The sequence below is a fragment of the Oryctolagus cuniculus genome, chromosome 1 (genome assembly GCF_964237555.1).
Source record: "Oryctolagus cuniculus chromosome 1, mOryCun1.1, whole genome shotgun sequence".
In the NCBI taxonomy this organism is placed as follows: Eukaryota; Metazoa; Chordata; class Mammalia; order Lagomorpha; family Leporidae; genus Oryctolagus; species Oryctolagus cuniculus.
This window is the reverse complement of record NC_091432.1, coordinates 104,375,042-104,386,247: the sequence shown is the minus strand read 5'-3', so window position 1 is coordinate 104,386,247 and position 11,206 is coordinate 104,375,042. Positions and strand designations below refer to the sequence as shown.

The 11,206-nt window shown below is 45.7% G+C and overlaps 1 long non-coding RNA gene across 1 annotated transcript in view; it reads right to left on the bottom strand.

The window, feature by feature from the left end:
• Positions 1-4,991: 4,991 nt before the first annotated feature.
• LOC127491737 (uncharacterized) overlaps positions 4,992-11,206 on the bottom strand; it is an 81,998-nt gene continuing 75,783 nt past the window's right edge. Inside the window, exon 4 of the long non-coding RNA XR_007920630.2 lies at positions 4,992-5,145. This is a non-coding gene — a long non-coding RNA (uncharacterized lncRNA). The remainder of the gene's footprint in view (positions 5,146-11,206) is intronic.

Below are 11,206 nucleotides of genomic sequence, written 5' to 3'. Positions count from 1 at the left end.
TGGAAGTTGAAAATTGGAATTGGACTCAAACCCGGGCACTCTGATGTGGGATGTACAAGAAGAGTTTTAACCACTATGCCAAATGCCTACCTCTAAGATTTTGTTTTGCCAAATCCAAACAAGTTGACCAGCTATTAAATTACCTGCTTGAGCCTGGGTGAAATCAAGTCTGTTATAGATGAAGAAAATCGCCACCCTTACGACCCTTGGAAACTCAGTTGTTTAGAATGAACGACTTACTTAGAGACCAACAGTAGTAGAGTTTCCCATTTTGCACTATCACGTAGCTTTAAGTAAAGAAATTTTCTTGGCTACCTGCTGTATGCATTTCAGCAAAGAAGTCACCAGCATGGGCCACTTCCATGAGGAGCCACCAGTCTCTCAGGGCTGAGGAGGCCAGATGACCTGAGCTGACTTTGGATTACCTTTGGGAAGACTCAGTCAGCTTCCCCTTGTGCAGCTCAAATTTCTTTTTCTTTTCTTTTCTTTTCTTTCTTTTTTTTTTTTAATTTGTTAAATCACTTTATTTACTAATCCTGGAATTTCTCTACCTTTGGACTTCTTTCTGTGTGATGTGACTTTAGTCACTTTTAGTTGTTGTTTTTCTAGATATTTCTTTTTTTCTAACTTTTATTTAATGAATATAAATTTCCAAAGTACAGCTTATGGAGTACAATGACTTCCCCCCCATAACGTCCCTCCCACCCGCAACCCTCCCCTTTCCCACTCCCTCTCCCCTTCCATTCACATCAAGATTCATTTTTGATTCTCTTTATATACAGAAGATCAGTTTAGCATACATTAAGTAAAGATTTCAACAGTTTGCTCCCACACAGAAACATAAAGTGAAAAATACTGTTTGAGTACTAGTTATAGCATTAAATCTCAATGTACAGCACACTAAGGACAGAGATCCTACATGAGGAGTAAGTGCACAGTGACGCCTGTTGTTGACTTAACAAATTGACACTCTTGTTTATGGCCTCAGTAATCACCCTAGGCTCTTGTCATGAGCTGCCAAGGCTATGGAAGCCCCCTGAGTTCACTGACTCTGATCATTTTTAGACAAGGCCATGGTCAAAGTGGAAGTTCTCTCCTCCCTTCAGAGAAAGGTACCTCCTTCTTTGATGACCCATTCTTTCCACTGGGATCTCACTCACGGAGATCTTTCATTTAGGTTTTTTTTTTTTCCCCCAGAGTGTCTTGGCTTTCCATGCCTGAAATACTCTCATGGGCTTTTCAGCCAGATCCGCATGCCTGAAGGGCTGATTCTGAGGCCAGAGTGCTGTTTAGGACATCTGCCATTCTATGGGTCTGCTGTGTATCTCACTTCCCATGTTGGATCGTTCTCTCCCTTTTTGATTCTATCAGCTAGTATTTGCAGACACTATTCTTTTTTTTTTTAAACTTTTATTTAATGCATATAATTTTCCAAAGTACGACTTATGGATTACAATGGCTTCCCCCCCATACCGTCCCTCCCACCCACAACCCTCCCCTTTCCTACTCCCTCTCCCCTTCCATTCACATCAAGATTCATTTTCGATTATCTTAATATACAGAAGATCAGCTTAGTATACATTAAGTATGGATTTCAACACTTTGCTCCCACACAGAAACATAAAGTGAAAAATAATAGATGATTTTTTTAAATGATGATGAAATCAGATCAGACCTATTGTCATGTTTAATCCCAGTGAGAGTCAAGTTGGGAATTGATAATTTCTTTTTTTTTTTTTTTTTTTTTTTTTTTTTTTTTTTACAGAGGATCAGCTTAGTATGCATTAAGTAAGGATTTCAACAGTTTGCACCCCCCATAGAAACACAAAGTGAAATATATTGTTTGAGTACTCGTTATAGCATTAAATCTCAATGTACAGCACATTAAGGATAGAGATCCTACATGAGGAGTAAGTGCACAGTGACTCCTGTTGTTGACTTTACCAATTGACACTCCTGTCTATGGCATCAGTGATCTCCCTATGCTCCAGTCATGAGTTTCCAAGGCTATGGAAGCCCTCTGAGTTCTCCGACTCTTATCTTGTTTAGACAAGGTCATAGTCAAAGTGGAGGTTCTCTCCTCCCTTCAGAGAAAGGTACCTCCTTCTTTGATGACCTGTTCTTTCCACTGGGATCTCACTCGCAGAGATCTTTTGCCAGAGTGTCTTGGCTTTCCATGCCTGAAATACTCTCATGAGCTTTTCAGCCAGCTCCGAATGCCTTTAGGGCTGATTCTGAGGCCAGAGCGCTATTTAGGACATCTGCCATTCTATGAGTCTGCTGAGTATCTCACTTCCCATGTTGGATCACTCTCCCCTTTATTTACTCCATCAGTTAGCGTTAGCAGGTACTAGACTTGTCTATGTGCTCCCTTTGACTCCCAGTCCCTTCACCATGACCAACTGTGAACTGAAACTGATCACCTGGAACAGTGAGATGGCATTGGTACATGCCACCTCGATGGGATTGAATTGGAATCCCCTGGTATGCTTCCAACTCCACCACTTGGGGCAAGTCAGCCTGAGCATGTATATATATATATTTTTTTTGACAGGCAGAGTGGACAGTGAGAGAGAGAGACAGAGAGAAAGGTCTTCCTTTACCGTTGGTTCACCCTCCAATGGCCGCCGTGGCCAGTACGCTGCGGCCAGCGCACCATGCCGATCCGAAGCCAGGAGCCAGGTGCTTCTCCTGGTCTCCCATGGGGTGCAGGGCCCAAGCACCTGGGCCATCCTCCACTGCACTCCCGGGCCACAGCAGAGAGCTGGCCTGGAAGAGGGGCAACCGGGACAGAATCCGGTGCCCTGACCGGGACTAGGACCCGGTGTGCCGGTGCCACAAGGCGGAGGCGGAGGCCTACTGAGCCACGCGTCGGCCATGCAGCTCAAATTTCTGAGCAAGCCCTCATCTAAGCCAACAATATCCTTGTTCCCACTTCTCCTTCAGAAGTTGAAGAGTGTGCCCCCTCACCATGTCTGCCTCCCTCACCATGTCTGCCCCCCTCACCATGTCTTATCTGATGCCTCCATTTCCTACCCCTTTGCCTTCTTCAGGTCAGCCAGGCACAGCTAAGACACCAAATGGATCTGCTATAGGCCTGATAGAAGCTGCCCAGGAGAGCTCAGTCAACCCACTAAGCTTAGAAGTTGCAAAAGCCATGGCCTACAGATCCTACAAATAAAGGGGAGAGGGTGTGACTTTCCCAAGATTGATAATCCTAGAGATAAACGTTTTGATCCTAATTGCCCAGTCTGTGGCTACCTCCTCCTGTTTGTCTCAGTCAACTACATTCCAGACCAGGCATCTTTTTCTAAGCCAAGTTATAACCAAAGTCAGTTTGTTTAACTCTTCAGTTGAACAATCTTGAGATGATAGGATTAGATATTTTTAATATTCGACTTAAAAGTCACCTTTCTGAAGTATAAAATTGTTTCCAAGACGCCTTTGAAAGCCATTTTTAAAACCTCATTTCGCTTACATAAAATAGCCAAAGCCAAGGTCATAGTTCTCAAAAGACTTTTCTGTAAAAACAAAGGTTAACTCACAATGGTAAAGTAACATGAGATCTTCAATTTTTCTCTTGGCTGTTAGACATTCTGGCAATCTTTTTTAAAAAGATTTATTTATTTGAAAGTCAGACTTACAGAGAGAGGGAGAGAGAGAGAGGGAAAGAGAGAGAGAGAGAGGGAGAGGGAGAGAGAGAGGTTGGTCTTCCATCTACTGATTCATTCCCCAAGTGACAACAACAGATAGGACAGAGCCAGGCTGAATTCAGGAGCCAGAAGCTTCAACCAGGTCTCCCACATGGGTAACAGGCGCCCAAGCACTTGGGCCATCTTCCATTGCCTTTCCCAAACCATTAGTAGGGAGACAGATCAGAATGGAGTAGCAAGGGTATTAACCAGTGCCCATATGGGGTGTTGGCATCATAGGTGGTAGCTTTACCCACTGTGCCACAATGTCCCATTAATCTTTCTATATTATGCTGTTCCTACCGCTCTCATGTGACAGTCCTGACTACAACATTCTTATGGCCCCATTTTCCTGACACTTCTTTCAAAACCTAACCCATAGCAGTGGGAATTTTGTGCCAATCATACTTCTGGAACCAACTGCAGGTTGCTTTTTTTTTTTTTTTTTTTTTTTGAGGACTCCAGATTAGAGACAGAGAAAGCACCCCACCCACCCCATCCCCCACCCCCACACAGTATTAATATCCTTAGCCAAGAATACAATTGTATCAGAAGAGGTCATACAAAGCAGTAGCAAATGCAGTAACTCTCATCATGGTTTTCTTTGCCCTCCAGAGCCTTAATGAGTACTGACATTATACATACAGTTAGGATCTTGTCAAGGCTGATACATTAATTTCCTACATGCTCTCAGCCACTGTGCTATATTATACAGATAGCTTGTACATGATAGTAAGCCTCTCTCAGTTTCATACCCATGCTCCTCCAAAAACACCTTCAAGTATTAGGGGAACGTGGAATTAAAAGTTAAGTTTATTTTGATGAAAAAGTTTGCTTGAAAAAGTTTTGAAATCCATGCATACAGGGCCGGCGCCGTGGCTCATTAGGCTAATCCTCCGCCTTGCGGCACCAGCACACCAGGTTCTAGTCCCGGTCGGGGCGCCGGATTCTGTCCCGGTTGCCCCTCTTCCAGGCCAGCTTTCTGCTGTGGCCCGGGAGTACAGTGGAGGATGGCCCAAGTCCTTGGGCCCTGCACCCGCATGGGAGACCAGGAGAGGCACCTGGCTCCTGGCTTCAGATCAGCGCGGTGTGCTGGCCGCGGCGGCTGTTGAAGGAGGAACCAACGGTAAAGGAAGACCTTTCTCTCTGTCTCTCTCACTGTCCACTCTGCCTGTCAAAATAAATAAATAAATAAATAAATAAATAAATCCATGCATACAGGGGTATTCAAAAATGTCGTGTTTATTGTGAAAAAACTATGCAAGCATTTCAATCTTTTTGGAACCAAAATAACCTTACCTTTTAATTCCGTTGTTCCGTGAACTTCTTGAAGTGCCCTTATATACTCTGCAATGGGGGTAGGGCCCTAATAGGGCCCTGAAAGCCACATCATGCCTTTGCCAGCCATTGTCCTGTTAGGCTGTTTTCCCCAGCAGGGACAGATGGAGGCCCTCTGGAAGGGGAGAGGAAGCAGAAGGAATGTCGGTGTCAGTTCCGGTGTCACCCTCATGGTGGGACCTCACCCAGCACACTGCAGTCGGCTACCAGAGGAGTTGGTTCCATTCCAGCTTCCTTCCACACTCCCACCATCAGCCTCATTGCGCCCTTCAGAGGTAGCTGCACTGCCCAAGCAGAGACCCTTCTTCAGAGGTCTCGGCCCCAGATCCACCATGCTGGAGCTTCTCCTTGGGCTCCTGAGGCATTAGCTCCAACCAGACAGCCCCTTCCCCACCCGTCTACCTCCTCACAATAAGGGATCCTCCTCAGAGCTTCTGGACTTTGACAATTCCAACCTCCCTCCTTGTCCCCCAAGGTCTGGAATGGTAGCTGTCCAGTGCAGTTACTGTCTCTGTGCTGCCTCAATATTCCCTTGTTGCTCTTTCAGTCTCTCAACCCATTTAATCAATTCCCTATATCCAATCCTCCCTGTAGAAATGACTGGTATAGTTTCTACTTTGCCAGCTAGAGCTTGAATGACATAAAAAATATATCCTTTGGTCAATTCTAAAACTCATCACTGTCAAGCATCAAGTCATTCTCCTTTTCACAGATTTCAACTGGGAACCAGTGCAAGAGGAAAAGACAAATTGATTCCAACCACCCCAAATCAGAGTTTGCTAGCTTTTGATGAGCTAGCAGGGAACTACTTATCCACATGTCTAAGAAAACACCACCAGATAGGAAAAAAAATCTAACTACCACAAAACTCCTGACATTTTGAGAAGCCTACACAATTTGAAATATACCCAGTTTTACATATTCCTTCCAGGAACACCTTCTTTGCTATCTTGCTCCTTACCCATATGCATCTATTTCCTCCACCATCCTCCACTTGCCAATCTTAGAATGAGGAAAATTTGTGAAGACTGGAGTTACAACCACCCAGAGGGTGTGTGCCTTCTGACTGAAATGAAATGAAATGCAGCATTTCTTTAAAAAGCCAATTATTTCCAACCTGTTCCATTAGAGTCAAACATGCTAAATGAGCATGTAGCATATTGACTTCTGTGCCCCGTGGCATCTGGGGCCATAAATGTCCCGCTTATCATAATACTCATCTCCATAGCTCTTGCAAATCAGGACCCTCCCCAGGAGAGCATGTGTGGCCCATCCATAGCTCAGGATGCAAGGAGACAGGCTGCCGAGTGTAAGCGGAGCTGGTCTCCCCTGCCCTCCCCACTCCAGCATACACAGCTGGACCCGCAGCATGTGCTGGCCTGACCTTGAGCCAGGAGGCCCCTCCACTTGCATCTAAACAGATGGCGGACAATCCCAGGCAGCCAGCCTGGTTCCCTGTGAGAAGGAAATCAGGCTGTCAGGGGATTGCCTCCAGGCTCATAGCGAGGGGAGCCCTGATGAGGCCCAGTGGGGAAATCTGAATGTGGGAGTCAGACTGTTTTAATCTTGGCTCTGTTGCTTTCTGGCCACAAGACTTTAAACAAGTTATTTAACCTTGCTGAGCCTCAGTTTCCCTCCATGGAGAAATGGAGCTGATGATGCTGACTTTAAATGGTTGTTGCAATGATTAAACAATACAATGTCTCCATAGCAACTTATACAGTATCCAACACCTGGGAAACACTTTAGAAATAGTAGGCATTGTTGTTATGTTTTGTTTTTTATAAATATGAACAATCTAGTGGATTTCAGATTGCTATGATATAAAAAATTTATTGTATTTATTTGAAAGATAGAGTTACAGTGAAAGGTAGAGCCAGAGAGAGAGAGAGAGGTCTTCCATTCCACTGGTTCACTCCCCAAATGAATGCAACAGCCACAGCTGAGCTGATCCAAAGCCAGGAGCCAGGAGTTTCTTCTGGGTCTCTCAAGTGGGTGCAGGGGCCTAAGGACTTGGGCTATCTTCTGTTGCTTTCCCAGGCCATAGCAGAGAGCTGGATCAGAAGTGGAGCACCTGGGACTCGAACCAGTATCCATAAGGGATGTTGGCGCTGCAGGCTGGGGCTTTAACCTGCTGCGCCACAGCACCGGCCCCCATACTGTGCTTTCAATGGATCACTATCTCTGCTATGGGTATAATGTAGGCATAAAGGTAAAAAAGTAAATTTCGTGGCTTCTACAAAATGATCACTTCTGAAGCCCCTCTGGGAGATGCACTCCCTCCTGCCCTTCTCCTCATTCCCCGGTCTCCCCACCATTCTTGCCCACCCTCCTCTCCTTCCTGCACAGCACTGAGAAGGCAGGTGGGAGTGAGTTTCCTGCACGCTTCCTCTGGTGCTCTCTATACCCCACAAGTGCTGTCTGCTACCTGCTTCTGTTGGATCAATCTGTTGGCCTGCTCTTGCTGATCAGCCAAGGGCAGAGGCAGTGCTTGTCCCTCATCAGCAAGGAAAACTGCAGGCATCCAGCCGGGGTGTGTGCAGCACTCTCAGCTCACACCCTGAACTCGTACACAGGTGTGGCACTTGGGATTCACCAGGGGAGCCAAGCAATTACTTAGACACAGTGCTGTCTGATTGTTCCCTTCTCTGCAAGTGCAATCTCTCCTAATAACATCACCCCCACTGAATGCCTGCTAATTCTGTCGGAATGCATTTTAATTATCACTTCTTCTTATGTTGGTGAGCTGTTGCTGGAGTTTTTGATTTGTGATGGAAAATAGGGAAGCCATAAAGTATTTTGGTGACAGCTCCCTGATTAGGCAGCATTGCAGCAAAACAAGTTGTCACAATAAAACTGATTAATCAAGTTGTCAGAGTAAAACAAATTAATGCCACAAAAACCTTTGCTAGAAATTACCTCCGTATCTTGGGGCATTTGACTGATGGATTCCCTCTATTAGCAGAAACTTTCATCTCATGAGCAAGTCTTCCAACTCTGCACCTGGGATCTGAGTTGGGCTGGCAGCCCTATAGCAGGGGCGCAACTGAGAACCCAGAGACTATTGGAAGGAGACAGCTACTGACTTCATTTTTAGGGATGTTTAACTGAATTTAGTTCCTGCCTAATTACTTGAGAGACTATGAGTACCTGAAATATAATTGAGGAGCTATAAAGTTTTAGTGCAAAATAAATTCAAAGACTATTACCTACAGGGGGCCTAAATTTAAGATGTTTAATCCCAGTCTTCTGAGTGGAAAGTACATTCTGAAGTTTTTCTTACAGGTTTCGCTGTCTGAAGGAGAGACTTCGCACATACTGGAGATGACAATTCCAGTTTAGTAAAACATAGATGAGCTAGTGCTAGTGCACTGCCCCATTCCCTCATAACCAGATCTGATTAGACAGAGGTAGGCATGGCCACTTCTCCTGGTATAAAATGATGTGCTGAGCCAAGTCTCTCAAGATTTTAAGCAGAAAGTGCTGACACAATGGGCCAGTTAGCTATGGGAGCTGAAGGCAGAAGAGGACCACAAAGTATCAGCAAGCCACACAGGGTCTTGATAAGCCACAGTTATAAGTAAGAAAAGGCTCTGAGGCAGAGAAAATACAGAGTAGAGAAGGAAGAAGTCAGTAGGTATCAAGAAGAGAAAGAGAGAGTTGCCCAGGAAAGAGTTAGGAATTAACACTAATCACTACAGCAACTTCCATTCCAGAAGGATCTCACGTTCAATTCCAATTTGTAGTCTGGGAATAAAATGCCCTTCACAGGAGAAAGCCATAACAGGCCCAAGCGGGAACAGTCAGGGCAATGGAGAGAAGAGAAGGGGTGAGAAAGGGTTCTGGCAGAGTGACCAATGCTCAGATTATTTAACAGACAGGTGCCACTGTAAGTCATGCCAGAGTATGTTGCCTGCCTGTCACTCCTACACATAGGTCACCTGAGGCCAGTCCTTGGTTGCTGCACACAATGGTAGGCTTCTCAGATTACCTTATTTTAACAACAAAAGGTCTAAAACAGAAAACACGGCCTCTCATACATCCCCACCAGGAGCTAATCACTGAAACTAAAATGAGTAAACATTAGTTGCAGCAAAAGCAGGGTTGGGTAGTGGGTCACAGCCTTCAAAGAGCATAAATCCTCTTCCTCTGATGCTCAAATACCACCCTCAGGAGACTTTGGCTGCATTGCTTATAAGGGAAGAGATGTACAGGTTGGAGGGGAGCAGCAATACAAAGTGAAGGGAAGTGGAGGTATTGTGCTGAAGGGTGGCCCCCAAATAATAGCCTTGAACCCTACCTTACTCTTTCAACTTCCTATACAATAAAGCATCAATACCTGCACAGATGCATACAAACACACACTTACGGCACAAAATTTTTTAAGATTATTTATTTGGTTATTTGGAAAGCAGAAAGAGAGAGTTTTCTATCCACTGTTCACCCTACAATCAGCCACTACGGCCAATTGCAGCCCTCCTGCGAATCCTGTCCACTACAGCCAGGGCTGGCCAGAGTGAAAAACCAGAAGCCTGAAAGTCCATCTGGGTCTCCCATGTGGGTGGCAGAGGCCCAATGACTTGGGCCATACTCCACTGCTTTCCCAGGTGCATAGGCATGGAGTTGGATCAGAAGTGGAGAAGCCAGGACCTGAACTGGTCCTCCAATGTTGGATTGCAGGAGGCAGCTTAGCTCACTGTGCCACAGAACTGGCCCCCTAAAAATTATTCTCAAATAAAATGTTACATATGAATATGTATGAGTTTAAAAATTGAATTACTGAATGCTTCAATCATTCTAAGCCCTGTCTTAATGAAAACAATAATGAAAGCTCAAGAGAATGAATGTGCTTCTCCTGCCTTCACATTGCTGTGCAATGCAACCCAAAGATCGCAGATTCCTGGAAGCAGATTCGGTAACTGGAAGGTATACGGGTAACTCAAATTTCATTTCAGCAAGTATGTCCCCTCCTTCAGGGAGGTCCTAGGGGCATGGAACACAGGACCAGGGTTTAGGGAAGTGTAAGATAACTCCAATCAGCACAGTTATTTGCAGTTCAAATCACTGTCATCAAGTTGCTTTGGTCCTCTTTGGTTCAACCTCAACACTTAGACACTGCTGTTATTGTCATCATCCTCACTCTGTAGTGAGGGAAACAGATCGAGCGAGATCAGAAGCCTTCCAGTGGAGAAGGGCCCCCTTGTTGCCAGTCAGAGTCTGCCAGGCCACGTGGGTGGGCACTTCTGAAAGCCCAAAGCCTCCAGCACAAAAGCCTTTCTCATACTACGATCAGAGACCCTCAGCCAAAGCTGCCGCTGGCAACAGGGGCACACCTGGCAGCTCCAGCAGCCTCTAACCCCATCCTGGGTAGGGGCCTCTGCCTGCCTAGACAGCCAGCATCACTCAATCATGCCCATCATTCTCATGCCTACCATATTCAGCTCTGACCAAAACACAGCCCCTGCTCACCCGTCCTCATCCCCACTCTGCTCTGTGCCCCTCGCACCTTCTCCCTTCCTTCCACTGCAGCCCTCCTGCGAATCCTGTCCATGTAGTCTTTATGTCACTGCCAAGACCTTCCCCACCCTTCTTAAGGACCATCCCTCTACCTACGAGCCTTAGTGGACCTAATACGCCTTTCTCCTGGGAAGAGACTCCTCATACCCTCACCCAGCTAACAAGGAGAGGACAACTTATTTCACTTCTTGCAGAGTTTTCTGAACACAACCAGCTGCTTTCCCATACTTCTTTGCCTTTGCTCATGCTGTTCTCTCCTCTTACAATGCTCTTCCTGTCATTCTTGCTCCCAAGTCCTATCCTCCTGACCAGTGCTAACTCATCTATCAAGAGTAATTCTCCTCCCTTCTCTGGGTGGTCATGTCTGACCACCTCCTCCTGCCTTAACTATCTCGGGTGAAGATTTCTTTCTTAGATACACAAATTATTTCATTACAGCCACTCATTTACGTGTTTTCCTTTCTCCAATACCAGGAGCTTCTAGAGGGCAGGAATCATATCTTGCCCATCTCTGGATCCCCCAGCAGTGCCTGATCATTATTCATGGCATATAAAAGCAAGAATGAACGAGCGAACGAGATCCAAGATCCATGACCTTGCCACCTCTACAATCGAGGGCACCCAGTGACAACAGTCAGCCAGCATATGGGATGCCAGAG